We start from the raw sequence: 18092 nt of genomic DNA, 5'->3' as shown, positions 1-18092 counted from the left end.
ACATGGGGACTTACATAAAGAATGAGGCTTAATCACCTCAGCAGGCAAAAACATAAAATACCAAGAAGAGGTCCTAGAACTTCTAGAAGCAGTTTGGACTCCCAAAAAGGTGGCAGTCATACACTGTAAAGGCCACCAGAAGGGAAACAAAGGAAGACAAAGGCCAAAGGAAACCACAAGGCAGACCAAGCAGCTAAGCTAGCTGCCACAGGCCAGCCTCCCATGTCAGGAGGCCCACAAAAATTAATAGCCCCCTGCTCCCAACCTCTCTGCTCAACTGCACCCTTACTTACACTACACAGGAGGTAACTTGGTTCGAAACAGAAGATGGAACACTTCTCCTGGGAGGATAGTGGAAACTCCCTGATGGACAGGTTGTCATTTCCAATACCTTGTTTCCAGTGATAGTTAAGCAGTTCCATTAAGATTCCCATTTTGGACAAACAACATCCAAAGTCACTTTGGGCTGCTACTTCCATATTTCACATCTTGACAGTTTGATCCAGGCCATCTGCTTGCGAAGTGCTCTATGTGCATGCAACAACCCCAAGTCACACTCGAGTATCCCTCTGGGAATTCAGGCCATGGGTACGACTCTTTTCAAAAACCTTGAAGTGGACTTCACTGAGATGCCCTGGTCTAGAGGCTATAAGTATCTCCTAGTTTTGGTGTGCACATATTCTGGTTGGTTTGTAAAGGCTCATGAAGTGTCCCTAATCCTCCTGCAAGAAATAATCCCACAGTTTGGACTGCCTTTAGTCATTGGACCTGACAATGGACCAGCATTTGTAGCTGAAATTCTTCAACTGCTAGCTCAGAATTTAAAAATTACCTGGAAGTTACACACTGCTTATTGACCCCAAAGTTCAAGCATGGTTGAACGCATGAACAGAACCATAAAAACTCACCTCATGAAGTTATGCCAAGAAACTCACCTCCACTGGAACAAGATCCTCCCCATGGTTTTGTTACAGATCTGATCTACACCCACCAAGCCTACGGGCTTCTCCCCTCCCCCCCTTGAAATCCTGTATGGAAGTCCTCCCCCTCTCATCGAGGCTATTCAAGGTGATCTGACAGAGGCTGGACATGTGACTTTGTGACAACTCCTAGCCCTGGGGAAAACCATGCAGGCCCTTTACCAGTGGGTAGGAGAACCACTCCCAGTTAGACTTTATCCTTCTGTACACCCCTACAAGCCAGGAACCTCTGGGTAAAGGAATGGTGTGCACAGCCACCCAAACCCCTATGGAGGGGAACTTTCACTGTCTTGTTGTCTACCCCTACTGCAGTCATGGTAGCTGAGGTCACTCCATGGATACATCACAGCAGACTCAAACAAGCCACGACTGCTTGGGACTGCATTCCTCACCTTACTTCACCCTGCAAGCTGACTCTCTGGAAACAACGACCCAGACCTGCTTTGGAAACCCCAGATGACCTCAGCCCTGCTCTAGTCACTCTGAGGGCTGACTAGTCCACACATGGCAGAAGCCTGGGGATCTACAGACAAGAAATGAAAAATGTCACCCCTGCTGAAGTTGCTGGACTTCACTTTATGGGACTGTTGACACTCTTCTTTGTTTTACTTTCCAGTTGTAGGTATCACATCATCTCTTACCCCTGTTAAACTCGGGGACCCCCAAACAGGCTATGCCTTTCCCCAACTAGATCCCCCACAAAGACATGGACCCTAGACTACAACACCTCCTGATACTGACCCTCAGTGTCTCTCTCAGAGACTCCACTGGTTGGGGTACATGGCCCTCACCTGGTCCACCACTTGACTTTCTAGCCCTTTTAGATAATGATGATTGGGTACTTCACTGTAGATGCCAAGATCTCTCCCTCAGGCCCCCCAAAAAGGGGAAAAAAAAAAAGGAAAACCAACAATGCTGCCTCCTGTCTGATGGAACTGAGGTCTGGGGTACCCGAAGGTCAAATGGAATTTTCTTTTGTTCTGAAAACCCACAACCTGACCAAATATGAGAACAATTCCTGATACCCACTACTCGGTTTTCTCCCAGGGCACCTCCCATCCATCCCTCGGTCTCTGCAACAGACTCAGAGTCTCCCAGGACACCTCCACAGTCAGCCAAAACCTGTTCATACACCTGCAGAAAGTTTAACCCAAACTCTAAATGTGTCAAATTGTTGGATATGTGGGGTTCCTCTAATGAGTGAAAATTGGCCATAGAAGGGATCTAGCCTAGAGGTTCCTGAAATCCTCCTATGGAGTGAGACCATATCCACACAGGCATCTGGCCCCACCAACAGCTGGATCTTATCCTCAGAGGTCATTGGTCGAAATTGCCTAAGTAGAAAGGGTCAAAATTTCACTCAGTGGGTTGGTAAAATCTTTTGCCAGCAAACATACACCTTAAACGAAACCACCTATACCTGGTGGCCTAATGCCACCACTCAGCACTGGGCCTGATCTCCACCCAATAAAACAGCCTACAACCAGTAATGTACCCCAAATTCTAATTATCCTCAACTACAAAATTGTACAGGATCTTAGCCCTTCCAGGGACTTCCAAAAATCAACCAGTACTGACAGAATTTGAATTCTACAGACCCTAAAGCTTGGGGAGCACCTGAAAGGCTCTTCTGGATCTGTGGGAAAAGGGCTTATGCCCACCTTCCCCCACAATGGAATGGATGCTGCACTCTAGGACTCATTCAACCAGGCTTCTTTCTGTTGCTCCAGAACTGGGACCCACAGCTGGGAATTCCCCTATACGATAATGTGAGGTCCAAACAGTCCTGCAAATTGGGGGGAAACAAACCTGGGGAAAAGATGAATGGCCACCTCAGCACATAATACAATATTATGTCCCTGCCACCTGGGCTCAGTATGGCAGCTGAGGATACTGAATCCGCATCTATATGTTAAACTGCATTATTAGACTCCAGGCAGTCTTAGGAAATAATTACCAATGAAACTGCCATGGCTCTAGAACTCCTGGCCAACCAACAATCCCATATGAGGAGAACCATCTACCAAAATCAGTTGGCATTAGACTACCTCCTAACAGAGGAGGGAGGAATCTGTGGGAAATTTAACTCTTCTGACTGCTGTTTACAAATAGATGACAACAAAAAAGCAGTTACCAACACAGCCACAAAAATAAGAAAATTAGCTCATGTCCCAGTACAAAAGTGGTCAAGCTGGAAACCAAAAAACCTCTTTGGAGGTTGGTTTAACATGTTTGGAGGGCTAAAAAACCCTTGTCATTAGGGTTCTTTTTCTAATAGGCACCTGTCTCATCCTCCCTTGCCTGTTACCTCTGGTAATTCACACAGTCACATCCTCCCTGGAGGCCATAGTGAACTGAAAAACCATGGCAAAAATGTTCTCACTGTGGCAGTATCAACCCTTGGCTCAACTAGAGCCCAGTGATGATGCTGTATGACCAGGCCATGTCTGGCCACAGACGATGCATCAAAATGGGAGAATGAGGCACTCAAGTATGCCCGGCTGTGCCCTGCCCTATTGCAGCTGTTGCTAACCTGGGACTTTCCAGCTCCCAAGAGAAAAACATCACCATATAAGGTTACCCTTCACCTCACTGTAAAAGCTAGAAGTTCCATGATATAAAAGAAACAGCCATGTTGTGCTTGGGGCTGAGCCTTTGTGACACGGGTCTTCTGAGCCAGTGCTGGCACCAAAAAAACTCTGCTTCCTGCCTCAAGCCTCAGTGTCCTGGCTCTCCTATGAGTTCACTGTAACACACTGCAACAATACCAGACAATTCAGCTAACCTAAATGAGCCATAGTGTTCTCATTTAATAAATGGCAGAAATAGCAGTGCTACCTAAGAGCTTCTTTGAGGAAAAGGATACTCTAGCAAAGCGTGTGCTGGTAAATGTTTAACAACTGGGTTTTGTGGGAGGGAGCCCTGATTGTCAGTGTTTGCCAATTTCTGTGATGTAAATCCTCCACCACATCTGTTTTCAAACAACCAAAGTGATGTCACTGAATACCAAGCCTGAAGAGATGTGCACAGTTGAGCCTTGTGAACTGATAGGAGCTGGTTCCCACATACAACTAGCTGCCTCTGTGAGTAACGCCACAGATATTCTTGCTTTTAAACTTTTACGCACATGTTAGACTTGAGAGAGTATGTCTTTTCTCTTCTCTCTGAACATCTTATTCCTACTCATAATTCAAGATTCAGCCCTAATGCCAGCTCATCCATAAACATTTCCAGGATCTTTTATATCAGACTCAATTCTTTATCATACCTCCATTTCATAATTATCCCGTTTTTTTCTCTTTGTATTTATTAGTTTCTTATAAGCCTGTTTTTGCCCTGTTCCTCCTTTCCTAGCACATGTTATACTCTCCAGGCCCCCTGCCAGTACATAGCAAAATCCCTTGAACATAACAGGAGTTTGGTCAGTGTTCACCGAATAAATTAGTGACCAAAACTACATTGAAAAGCACTACAAGGTCTTATTAAGAAGTACCTTTCCTCCTAAACTGAGAACTCCTCAAAGATAGGATAGTGTTTAATTCATGTTTATATTCTTAATATTGTTTGTGCCAGTTCAAAGTTTAGAACCAAGTGAATGGAAGGAGAGCAATGGTGTTTCCATCATGGCCGTTGCAAGTGTTAATGACAGAGAGGGAGTGGAGGAAGCTCACTTGGCTCTGGGTTCCAGACCTACTTCTAGGATGTCAAGGCTGTCCACTTCTCCAGCACTGAGCCTGCTTTGAAACCTGCATTTTCCTCAGAATGTCAGATCAGCAGCATCAGTGAGCTTCAGTTAACACTAGATGGCAAAACAGGACTAGCAACACCTTTCTTCAGTTCTGTACTTGTGCACTGAACAGAAGTAAATAGTCTGCAGGTTGGGTAGCAGAAGGAAAACCCAGTACACACATGAAGTGGTAGCCTAGATGCAGCTGAAGGCTATGAGCCTGAAAGAGTTAGAACCAAAGTCCAGTATTCACAGAGGCAAAGATATAAAGCTGCAAGAGTGTCTGGCTTTATCACAGACAACAACCCCTTTACTGTCTGGAATGTTCAGGTGAGAAGGTCAATATTGGGAGTTGCTACTATTGACTATATGTGGAAAAACATTGTGGTATAAAAGGAAGTATATATGGTCTTTGTCTCTAGGTCCTTGCACAGAACCTCTAAAACCCTTGGAATTTCCTGAGTGAAGTGAGTGCCTTTCATTATTCACATTGATCACCTTTCCATCACACCTGAGTTTATGCTAATGAGGTGACTTGGGCTGGGGCCCCCTAGATAGATTCAAAGCAGAGTGAGTCACCAGCAAGAGCAAGTGATTAGAGAGTGGGAACTTTCAACCCCTTTCACTGACTCCAGGTAGGGTGGGGGGTGCTGGAGATTAAGTGCTATCAAAACTTCTGAATAACTAGATTTGATGAGTCTTCTAATGGGTAAACACATCCAAGTACTGGGAAGCTGGTGCACCAGCTCCATGGGAACAGAAGCTCCTGCACTTGGGACCCTTCTGGACCTCACTCTGTGCCCTTCTTCATCTGGCTGTTCAACTGTATCTTTTATGATGTCCTTTACTAGTAAACATAGGTCATTGTTTCCTTGAGCTTTGTGAGCTGTTTATTGAACCTAAAAAGGGGATCATGGGAGCTCACAATTGATAGCCGATTGGTCGAAAGTACAGGTGGTGTGGACTTGTACTTAGCATCTTGTGAGACTGAGGACTTAACCTGCAGGATCTGCACTAATTCTGGGTAGTCAGTGTCAGAACTGAATTGAATTGCAAGACATCCAGTTGGTATCCATAAAGAGTTGAAAAATTGCATGATGTGGGGAATAAAACCAATATATTAGGTGTTAGAAGTGTTGTGAGTAGAGAAACAGGTTTTTGGTTTTTTTTTAAAACGTGCTTTTGCAAAATGTACCCATGCAAAATGTGGAAATTAAACTGATAATAATTTCATGAAAAATTTAAAAGCCACCTAAGGTTGATTACAGATCTCACTTATGATTGTACTATAGGCATGAAACAATGTATTCTGGGTTACCATGTGTCCAATCAGGAAACTGAGGCTCAGAGAGGTCAGTAATTTGCCTGAGACGTTAGTGTCCAGCAGATCAAACCCAGGATTGTTTGAATCTAAATCCCTTACTCCTCTCCACTTAGTTATAATGCAAGCTAATGCAAAAACACAGCTTTAAAGTAATACTTTACTTTTTTCTTACATGGCTTACAAAAATCTGAAAGCAGTTCTGAACCTCTAAGCACCTAGTCTCCAAAGGTAAATTCTTTGAGAAATAACACCCATGTGGAAGTGAAGCTCATGACTAAATAAGATACAAAAAGGAAGGTCTGTGATAGGCAATCCTTATATATTTTTAGATAGGGTTGCTATTTTACTTGAGGCCAAGATGGTGAATTGAGGTGAGTGTTCCTTTTCAGATCTCATTCCATGTCAGGAATTCACTGAACACTCTGCTGTGTCTGCACAGTGGAGCTAGCGTAGACGACCTTGTAGATGTATACTTAGTGCAGAAGTCAGGAACTGAAACACATGATAAGTTTTTTTTTTTTCTTTATGATGCCTATAATGCCCCTGGCGTATTCCTTTCACCTTCTTTTAAATGGGGTGAGGTAAAAATGTTGTCTCTTGAGGACAAACCCTTTACTCCACAACTTACCATTTCTTTTGTTTGTATGTTTGTTGTTGTGTTTTAAATTTTCGCATCTAGTAATGATATCCAGTTATCTCACACCATTTTTCAAAGGTAACTAAAAGATGTTACGGTACCTTTGGACATAATACAAATACTGGGGAAGCAAAAATTTGTTGTGAAAGCACAGCAGCTACTTAATAGTTTATGTAAATAGGAATACACAATTTAGTGGCCCTAGAACATTCTGCATTCTTTTAAGGCTGAGAGGTATTGTGATTTCTCTTACAGAAATATGGGCCATTTCCATTTTCCAGTCTTACTGGCTGCTGTGACCTACTCAGGTCTAAAGCACTCTGGTTTTCATCACAATGGTGCCCACTTCAACCTAGGTCAAAGTCTGATCAACAAGTCTCATTTATGTACACCAGAAAGTAAAACTCAAGTACAATTTCTCAAGAAGACTCAATGTAAATGCAAAATCAATGAATAAATCTTCTTACAAAAAGAAATGAACAAACAACAGCAAACACAAAACGTCCTTTTTTTCTAAATAGAAGATAAAATGGTATTCAAGGGTGAAGCTGCCTCCTATGCAAGTCTGCTATATATGGGGGTCAATGCTAATGAGTACAGTTTTCAGGCAGTCTATCAAGCAATTCACTCAACCAAATTCTGCTAATACACTAATTTTCAACCAGCATGGCTACTTCATTAGTTCACTGCTTCTAACTACATACAAGCTCCAGGAATTGACAGTGATGTAGCCCAAGGGTCTGGGGATACTCTTCTATGTTGGTTGTGTAGCAGAAATTTTCCCCTTAGCACAGGAAAAAGGGACAATTTGTGATCCTAATGAATCCTTGAGCAAGTCACTTTCTGGGAAACACATATTACTATGTCATTGTGAAATTTCCTCATAGGGTCTCCTTCCATCCTCTTTGCTCTCCTCTGATGCGATTTAAAAAGCATATACTTTTAGAAAAGAAAAATGCTTTCTTCATCATAAATCCCTTCTGCATTACTTTGCCTATTTTAGCACAGCAAGGGCCAAAAGTTGGGAGATACTTTATCCTTGTCAGGACAAACAAGATGGCAAATTAGTCCTTTCTAGAGGTGGAACGGAAAACCAGTGCACACTGTCAGGGAAGGTTCTTCCTCTCTTTGTCCCCAAATTCCAAGCACTCATGACTTTCCTTGTTTTCCTAACCACCCCTTAGTGGGAGAGAGAGTAGGTAAGTGATTACCAAATGCTTTCATTCCATTTCAACTTTCCAAGGAGAGAAGAGCTTGGCATAGGAGCCATGGCATGGCCTGATTCTTCTGCTCAAGTTTTCTTAAATCTGCAAGCCATCAGTTAGCACCTAAGTAGTGCACATTCCTCTGTAGGGGGTTTGGGGGCTGGGGACCACAATAAGATGATGATTGGAGTTTTTGAAATTATAGTTTCAGGAGGAAAGGGAACATTTTAGGAGAATGAAAATCACGTAGGCTTGTTTTAATGGGTGTTGGTATGGATGATGAATTACCCTAAACTCCATGTTTTCCAAACATTCTATAATTGGTTTTAACCTTCTTTTCTAACACTTTTCAGAATAAAAATACAGGAAGAATGTGTGTGTTGTATTTTCTGACTCCAACCATGAAAATTTCCTTGAGAAGGTCAGCAATTAAACATCGCAGTACACCTGTGGTAAGTAGATAACCAGCATGAAAATGTGGTAGGAAGAAAATAATCCTTTCTGAATCCTTTCTCCAGGCGTCCTTTCTTAAATTATAAGCAAATAGTGAGACTATGTCAAATGGTCTGGAGACCCTGATTTTACCCCGGTCTTATAAAGCTTTTTGTCCATCTACAAAACATTTTCTATTTTCTTGGCATTGAAGTTTTCTTCAGATGTTTATAAAACACTAATTTGAGAGTTTTGGATAGGTAGCCATTTTCAGTTTCTGACTAAGTGATCTAACGTCCCTTTTCCTCGAAGGAAAATAGGTTAAAGAAAGCTTTTACTCAATAATTAAATTAAAATTCAGGATTTATTTCTTTTCAAGTAAAACAAGAGAGAGAGAGAGAGAGAGAGAGAGAGAGAGAGAGAGAGAGATAACTAACAAAATGAGCAAGATATATTTGCTGAGTGGCATGTTTGTACCCAGTATGTTACTTTGAATTTTGGGGGTAAGAAGCTTAAGACAGCAATGGCCTTAGCCCAGAGGGAGTTTAATTCTAGTTAAGAATTAGCACTTGAAACATGACAGCAACAAGGTCAAGGTCTCATTGATTTTTTATAGTCCGAATGGAACATGAGTTAGGAAGGAGGATTTATGTAGAAATGTTGAAGGGAAATATGCACTGGCTATGCAGCTGTGAGTGGAACAGAATGAAGTCTCAATTCTTATGTTCTGCAGAAATGTGGATAACTCAATTATATATACAAATAAAGTAATTACCCTTATAATGCAAGTCTTTGCTTAAAAAGAATTAATTTCTTTCTTCTAATTTAAATCTTATGGCAATTTCAGTATACATACAGTGAGTGCATTTTATTTTTCTATCTATTCAAATGTGATGCCTTTGGGTTTATATTTTCAGAAGGTAGATTGAGCATTTCTCTCAGTCACTTATTGCCTAGCATAGTGCTGTGCTGGTCAAGGGTTCATTGTTTGAATAGCAGTGAGAATAAATTGTCCTGCATTAAAGGGCTGTTGTGAAGCTATGGAAAGTAATACTTGCAGAGATTTTTGCGTTTCTTGGAGAGAGGTGTTATCTGAATCAAAACCTGTGAAAAACAGAATAGCTGTAACACTTCCTGATGGTGAGAAACTATTGTGTTGTACAATAGTTTCTAAAGGGAAGAGTGCTCTAGGCATTATTTATTAAATTTAAAGGAACAAGACAAATCAAGGTGCTAGGAACCACTGGAAATAATACAATCTCCAAGAAAGTAGAGAAAATAATTTATTACTAATTTCCATGGCCCCATGTTATAAGAATAGTAAGAGTGATGCCAAGAGACATTTAATATAGCTTAATCCTACAGATCACTGGAGAATTGAATTACCGGAGAAGCTTCCAGTCAAAATAGATCATTTTACCATGGTATATCATTTCCCCATTGTAAGGTATAGTAAGGAAAGAGTTAATCAAGGTTCAAAGGCCTAAGCCCTCTGTACTTCAGGGAAGGATGAAAAGAAGATTAAGAAAGTATAATTTAGCAGATCAAGATATCAAAGATATAAGACACAGTGTAATAAAATAAATTTTCCAGATCTCCACCACTGAAATAAGCTCTTAAATAAATCTAACCCCTCAGTATAATTTAATCTGTAATAATGATTGCCATTACAATTCTGAAATTGAACATTCAATCTTCAAGGAAACATCAAAGGAATTTAGGGTTTTCTTTTCTCACATTTGCTGTGTACTTTTATAAGTTATTTTTCCCATTCACAGGCTATTATTTTCTGGAGATTCAAATAATGACAGATTATTCCCATTTTGCCACCATTTGATGTATGCTCTCTATGAATATTAATATTTTTGCTAGTACTTTTTTAACCAGAATCACTAATATGATAATACTTTGGTAATGAATTTACAAAATTCCACACAAATACTACATGTGCTAATACAATGAAATAATATGCATAATGCATTAGGCTTTGTTACAGATGCCTGCCAAAAATAGTGTTTGGCAAACAGTAACATGCTTGAAAAGTGCCTAACCGATTAAAATTTATTGCTGCTGATAGACCCAGGGCAAACACTGAACAATCTATGCTATTCATGCCCTGGCAGACACATCAGTTCACTGACTGCTCAGATTATCTCTGAAAGCTTCTGGACATCACTAAAATTAAGGAAGACACTTAATGAAATGTTTAATGCAGAAGAAAGTGGATCTTCCAAACAAAGGAATGCTCCATAACACAGTTTCATCTCCATGGATGTCGTGCCTGGCACATGGTCCCTACTTCATCCACTTGTCACAGGCAGGGCTTGCTCTGTGCCCACTCCATGGTTCAGCCAATCTTTTCAAAGACAGTTCCTTCTGAGAGTCAAGGACTGTACTAGCATTAAAACATTCTCTTCTGTTTGTCTTTTTGCAGTTTAATATTATCTAATACCTTATTGTTTAGGTACTATTTACTTGTATTTTGTGGTTGCACCCTCTAACATATCTAGAATTCCTGTTACTGTCATAGTGTGATTGGAGGAGAGTCCAGGGATATCCTATTTTTTGGAGTCACACGGGGAATGAGCTGAACTCAGGGGTGGAGCTTTCTAAACACAGATTTATTCTTCTTTAGAAATACAATGACAGTGAAACCATTGAATATTGTTTCACATGAATCAACATTCATTTGTTTTCTAAAAGACCACAAGTTCATCAATTTTCTTAGGATCTTTAGCACTAAGGGGTCTTTGAATTAATTCAATTGAGCTCCACCATCTTACAGATGGGCAAATTAAGTACACAAAGGGAAATTGACTCCACTGAGGTGACAAGGCTAATTAGTGGCAGAGTTAAGATGACAACTCCTTATTCCCAGCCCAGGTTCTGCCAACAATTCCTAAACTTTTCTTTAGAAGGAAAAGAAAAGAAGAGCTTGGGCGTCTTAGGTTCCAGTCTACCTCTTATTGCCACAACCAGCCCTCTTGCCCACGACTGCTCGTTATTCCTTCAAAGGACTGGAAGATAGAAGTTTCTAGACTGAGAATAAACAGAAAGAATGTATACTATTGATAAGCCCAAATACAATAAGCTCTCAAAATGTATTAAGATCGATAGAAGGAGGAGAGAAAAAAGATAGATAAATAGACAAACATGGTAGATAAACAAAGAGACAAAACTTATGACAAATGAAAATTTAGGTTCATAATGCTTTTAATTAATTTATTTTTGCCGGTACAAAGATTATTAATTTCCAATTATTTAAGATAATTAAAATTATCTTTGAGGAGGATATGGTCAGAAAGAAAGAAAACTCCACAGTTCAAAATCTGTTCCTAAAAGTGAAACTGAAATTCATCTCAGTTAAACTTTAGAAATGAAAAGGGCAACAGAGACCATTAAGTTTGGCAGGGAAGCAGGAAGAAGGACCATCAATCAGATGCTTTTAGAAATATAAACAACCTAGTAAAGAAGACTGGGCAATCGATAAAAATAAGCAGAAAGCATTTGTAAGGATCATTAGGAAGAGAGAAGAACAAACGGGAGCCCCAAATCATGGGCATGCTCACAATCAGAATGCAGAAATTTAAGCCATGAGAAGGCAGGATATATCCATTAAGAAGACTAACGGGGTGAGGGAGTAGCTGATTAGGAAATGAGTAATGAGTTCAATTCTAGTTGATTTCAAATTTACTGAGAGCTACCTGTGTGCAACAGGAATTCCCACTTTGAATCACTGGATATCAAGGTGCTCCCTAAACAGCAATGCAGAGAAATTTCACTGGCATCCCACTGGAGACTTCTCTTTGATTCCCTATTTCCTTTCATGAAGGTGAAATTTCAATAAAAATTCCAGTGGGCTCTGCCCCTGTAAATCTCCAGACTCATTCATTCAACAGAATTGTTAATTGCTTACTATGTGCCAAGTATTGTATTAAGCACTGAGAATAGAACAATGAGCAGAAATGGACACATCCAGTATTTTCTTGGAACTTACACTGTATCAATGAATTAAGACCATATCATCCTCGTGAATGTATATTTACAAACTAAGTAATTTCTTCTCAGACAAACACAGCTCTATGCCAAAGTTCAATAATGACCAGCATAGACTGGGAATTTGGGAAAACTTCTCTGAAGGAGTGATGCTTAAGTTGACACCAAAAAGATGAATGGAATTTACGTGAAGACATTTGGTGCAGAAAAGTCTTCCAGGGAAATTGTTTATTCAGAGGCCTTAGAATGGAAGAAAAGACTCCCTGGAGCTGGAAAGGGCCTGATCGGGTCTGGAGCACAGGCTATTTTCTGTATCTTAATGGTATTGTCACAAGACTGTGTTTCCAAAGAAGGATGATTGAGGACAATTTAAGAAGCATCTAAAATGCACTTGACCTCAGTGAGTCTTTTATTTGGCCAATCAATACAGTCAGACATCTTCCCAACTGAGGTGAGAAGATCAGCAAATTTCAAAGCATAAACTAATTTGCATTGAGTTGAAAAACAAGTCACTCAACATACCTCTTTTTCAGACCAATGTGATAAAATTAGTAAAACTCAGCCTGGGACTAGAAGCCACAGCACAAACAAACCTGGCATACTAGCCACTGGGAAGCCTTTCTATCCTGAGGAAATCAGGCAGACACCAAATTGTGAGATTACCCCAAAATAAGATTAGCATCCCCCCCCCCCCCCCCAGTTAAGATTTCTTAAATTAGTAGGGCTGGGTGAAGAAACAAACAGCACTTAGTAGAGTATAAATTGCCTGGAAGTCATGAAAGAGCCACTGGTTGTGCAGGTGATGCTTTTTTGCTGGAAACTATCCATTTGGGAAATCTTTTATTAAAACAACCAATTTTATTTTTACTTATTTGTGAATCTTCCCTCTAAGCTTTTTCTTTCCTTTTCGCTTTTTATTAGTCAAGCCTGTGGCTATCATGATGGCACAGGGAATGTTTAATATAAACATACAATTAAAGAACAACTACACATTAGCAATAATAAATGACAGTTGGAAAATAGTGCCCTAAATGTGAATGCATTCATTTTCAAACTATTTTATTAGAACAAATATAATGTTTACTCTCTCTCCTCAGGCCAAAACTTGGGTAGAAAAATAGTCCTCAAAAAGGCACTTAAGGGCCAAACCCGTGGCGCACTCGGGAGAGTGCAGCGCTGGGAGCGCAGTGGTGCTCCCACCGCGGGCTCGGATCCTATATAGGAATGGCGGGTGCTCTCAGTGGCTGAGCGCTGTGCAGGTGACACCACGCCAAGGGTTGTGATCCCCTTACCGGTCACGAAAAAAGACAAAAAAAAAAAAAGGCACTTAAGGTTGATGGACTAAGACACCTGAGAGGTTAGGAGAAGGGAGGTCTTGTGATAGGCCTCTTCCCTGGGATGCAGCAGTAGAATCAATTGGAAATGAACCCATAATGATAGCACACTATGGGCATACGATCCAAATCCACAAAAAGTTTATAGATATTAGGCACTTCTTCTAGGTGTGTGTTTCTAGAATATTGGCAAGAGGGTACCTCTCAAAGGTCACTTGGAATACTAAGTAAGAAGCAGCCTTTTAAAGTCATGTGTGGGTGACTTGCCATTACATTAGCCAGATAGGCAGCTCACATGAATCAAAGGAGTTAAGCATTACTTCTCGCAATATCATCATCTTCTGGTCCAAGTCTTAGCCTCTCACTACTTATTTCTAGAGATACTTTAAGAATTAACTAAGCAGGGTAAATTGCAACTGTCCTTAAAGATTTAAACCAAAATCTTCCCTCTATAAAGGTCTGCCCAGAATCCAATAAACATCAGCTTTATTTTGTCTTAGTTGAGCAACTTTGCACTTGATTTCATTCATTTCCTGGCATTATGACTTCATTTCCTGGCATTATGACTTCTACTGTATGTGCCAGGCACTATGCTTAACAATTTTGTAACCATTATCTTAATTAAACTTCATATCAACACTATTGTTATTCTCATTTACAAACAAGGAAACCGAGGCTCAGTAAAATAAAGTCAGTTGCCTGATTTTACATAGCCACAGTACAAAGTCTAAGTGGAAAGACTGATACTTTTTTTCATAATACCTCACACCTACATTATTCAAGCTGTAAGAAATCTGATCCCCAGAACTCATAACCCTTCCTTAGTTCAGTGTATAAGCCTCTTGTAGGATTAACCTCTGGCCTACCCAAACATTCACTATACATCTCCTTTCAATTACAACTGACTAGATTTATATGGGTATATTTGGATAGGAAATTTTTTTATTCTTGTGTCGGTTTCATTGAATTATCCTCTCTTATTTGTTAAACTAGAAATATTTCATATGTGGTTTCCTCTCATATCATTTTTTAAACTAGAAATATTTCATATTTGTTAAACTAGAAATATTTCATATGTGGTTTCCTCTCATATCATTTGTAAGATCCCTGTCCCTGCCCCCGCCCCAGTATCTGAATATAGAGTTCTAATTGATCAAGACTTAGTAATGCCCACAGTGCCACAGGGATTTAGCAATAGTTTCCTCAGCTCTAAACAAACAAACAAATAAATAAATAATAAAGAAGATCAGTAGCAGTACCAGAAACCTGTTTGGCAAAACCAAAAGGGAGGTAGGGGGGAAGATTTTTTTTTTTTTTCTTTTTTAACAAAGAACTATGCAACAAATAGAAAGAGCATTGTGCTAAGGACAGAGCAGGAAGAACATACTGAACAAAACATACTGATGGTCTAAATGGTAGATTTTGTATTGCTCTCCAAGAGATTTTTGCAAAGCCTGATTAATTCAAATTTCTCCCAGTTCTTGAAAAGACAGAATAATTCTGAAACTGGACAGACAAACAAACTTGCTCCTAGATCTCCTCTGTCTCAGTGGTAATATCATCACAGCTGTACCAATTTAAATATATTTGTTCAGTGATATAACTAAACAAGTATGGCTTCAGAGAGTGAAAGGAATCCTTACCCAGGATCTGGGTGGTCACATACTACCCGTGTGTTGTCAATGATATACAGCAAGCACCTGGTCACCAGTTTGCACAGATGACCGCTTTCGGTTAATTTCAACAGCACCTGCAGCTTCAGGAGCACAATGCAAAGGAGTGACATGAATCTGAGACAGAGGCTATAGCTCAGTCCAGGTGTGCCAAGAAAGACACCAGCCAGATTTCATTAAATAACAGGGTTGTCTCTCTCTTCCTATTGCTGCCTGTGAAACTGCCAGGACTCTTTCTTTCCTTGTAGGCCTCTGTTCCCCTAAGACTCTGAAACTTCATTTTGGTAAATTGGGGGTGGGGATTGGGGGTTGGGGTAGGGTGTGGCATCACTTAGAAGAAAGTCACATTCACCAGCTATAATTGACCTACAATCCCACAAATATTTTTTTTTTTTTTTTTTTGTCGTTTTTTCGTGACCGGCACTCAGCCAGTGAGTGCACCGGTCAGTCCTATATAGGATCCGAACCCGCGGCGGGAGCGTCGCCGCGCTGCCAGCACAGCACTCTACCAAGTGCGCCACAGGCTCGGCCCAATCCCACAAATATTAATGAAGTCTGTGAAACTAAATGACTTACATAAATGGCTACACACTCAGATAAGGGCAAAAGTTTATAGAAGGCATATATTTGTAGTCTACTGTTTAGTTATTGGAAAGCAAGTACTATATATTAGAATATAGCCAGTTAAGCAAAGACATATTTAAAAGAACACTTTGCTTATAGTACAAGAGGCATGAGTAGTAGCCTTCTTGTACATGTCTGGTCTGCATAACACTTTCCTAAATAATGGTCATAATTACATTTCAAAATTTCATAATAAAAGAAAGTTTCCAAATGTGTTAACATTTTTGTAAGCACTAGACAAAGAGTTTTAAAGGTTCTATTTTTTGGAAAGAGAAAAAAAAAAAAAAAAGTCTCCAAGTCACCCTGATTGACATGCTCTAATTTAGGAAGAATTCACAGCAAAAGGAAAGATGTGAACCGTTTCCGTAGTTGATGCAATCGTAAACATGGAGACAGAGCATGAGAACTGAAAAGGTTAAAGGCAATTTTTTTTTTTTCGCAGAAAGTGATATAAGTACATCAAATACTTTATGAGTCAGAGCCATCAAATTACACCGAACACCAAAATTTTCTGAAAGAAAAATATAGAGTAAGAGAGAACTAGGAACATATAGGACACCAGGAAGGATGCTGAAATGCAGAGAAAAGCAGGGAATGATTGACCCAGGACATTTGAGTGTCTCTGGTCCAAGTGAAACCAGAGAGAGCTAGTGGATTACGTGGCACAGTAACATCAGATTAATGATCGGGTACACTTCCAAACTCTAGCTCCAAGACCGGAAAAGATTAAATGTGTATAAGACCACCCCCATGTAGGAAGAACACCTCTATTCACTCCACAGCAAGAGCTGTCTCACTTGTTTTTCCTCTCTGCCCTTCAAAGAACAGCAAGTGGAAGAGGTTTTTTCCTTGATAGAAGGAAAGAGGTTGTTCTCTGCAGAGTTAAACTAGGGAAGTTCAACTGGACAATGATGACATTATACAACATCGTAATTTTGGTTGCTTCCTCTGCTTATATGCAACACGTCATGAGTGCACTCTGGTCATTTTACATTTAAGAGACTGAGACCCAAGGAGATTTAATTAATCCTTTGGTCACAAGCAACTTGAAGGCAGTGTTGATGTTTCATGCATCTCTGTAGGCATATTACTCATCCCTGGTATTAACTGACCACCCATCTCATTCCAGGCACTGTTCTAGGTGCTCTGAAAACAAAAGTGTCAAAAACAGGACCAAATCTCTACACTGTGGACCTTATTTCTGGAGATAGGAGACAGCCAGTGGCCAAATAAAAACACAAAGTAATTGCAAATTGTGCAAAGTGTTATGAAGGACACCAAAGGTAGAGGAATAAGGAATAATCAGGATTCTACTAGAGATAAAGTAGCCAGCAAACAGCTCTCTGAGAAAGTAAGATTTAAAATAGGAGCTTGAAGGTAGAAAATCTTATGAAAAGATGTCTCAACAAGACAAGAACCCTGAAAACAGCTTGGCATGTCTACTGAATAGGGGAGAGGCCTGTGTGAGAGGGGTGGATGGAGAAATAAATGGCTAGTATTTTTAAGGAAAGGGGTGAGATTGGTGCCGGATCCTACAGGGCCTTGTAGGCTGTGGCAAGGAGTTTAGCTTTCATATGCAGTAGAGAAAGATTGAACAGTTATTAAAAGGAGATAATCTGATTTAGTTTTACAAAGATCACTCTGGTTGTTGTATGGAGTAAACACTAGAAGTGGCCAGAGTGGAGTGAAAAAACCAGCACAGAGACCAAGTGGCAAGGCTATTGTAATATTTCAGGAGAATGATTAATAGCTTGGACCAGGCTAGGCATGAAAATGGAGAAAGTCATTAGGCCGCAGACACAATTTGGAGGCACAGCTGGGATGAATTGCTTGTGAATTGAATGTGGAGAAGACAGAAGTCAAGGAGGAAGCAAAGATTTTGGCTTTCCAACTCTGTGACTCCTGGAGGAAGAACAGGTAGCATTGAGAAGTCAAGAACTGTGCTCTAAGTGGAGCTTGAGATATTATTAGGGATCTGTGCAGTTATGCCAAGTAGGCAGCTGGGTAACTTCAGCACTACCAGGAAAAGGGCAGGACTGGAGAGAAACACGTGGGTTGTCATCAGTTTCTAAATAACAGCTAATACCATGATACTGATGAAGATCGCCCAGAGAGAGAGCACATACACTGAGAACGGAAGATTCAGAGCAAACGCTGTTT

The sequence above is a fragment of the Cynocephalus volans genome, chromosome 13 (genome assembly GCF_027409185.1).
Source record: "Cynocephalus volans isolate mCynVol1 chromosome 13, mCynVol1.pri, whole genome shotgun sequence".
NCBI classification, from domain to species: domain Eukaryota; kingdom Metazoa; phylum Chordata; class Mammalia; order Dermoptera; family Cynocephalidae; genus Cynocephalus; species Cynocephalus volans.
Note: the sequence above shows the minus strand (reverse complement) of the source record.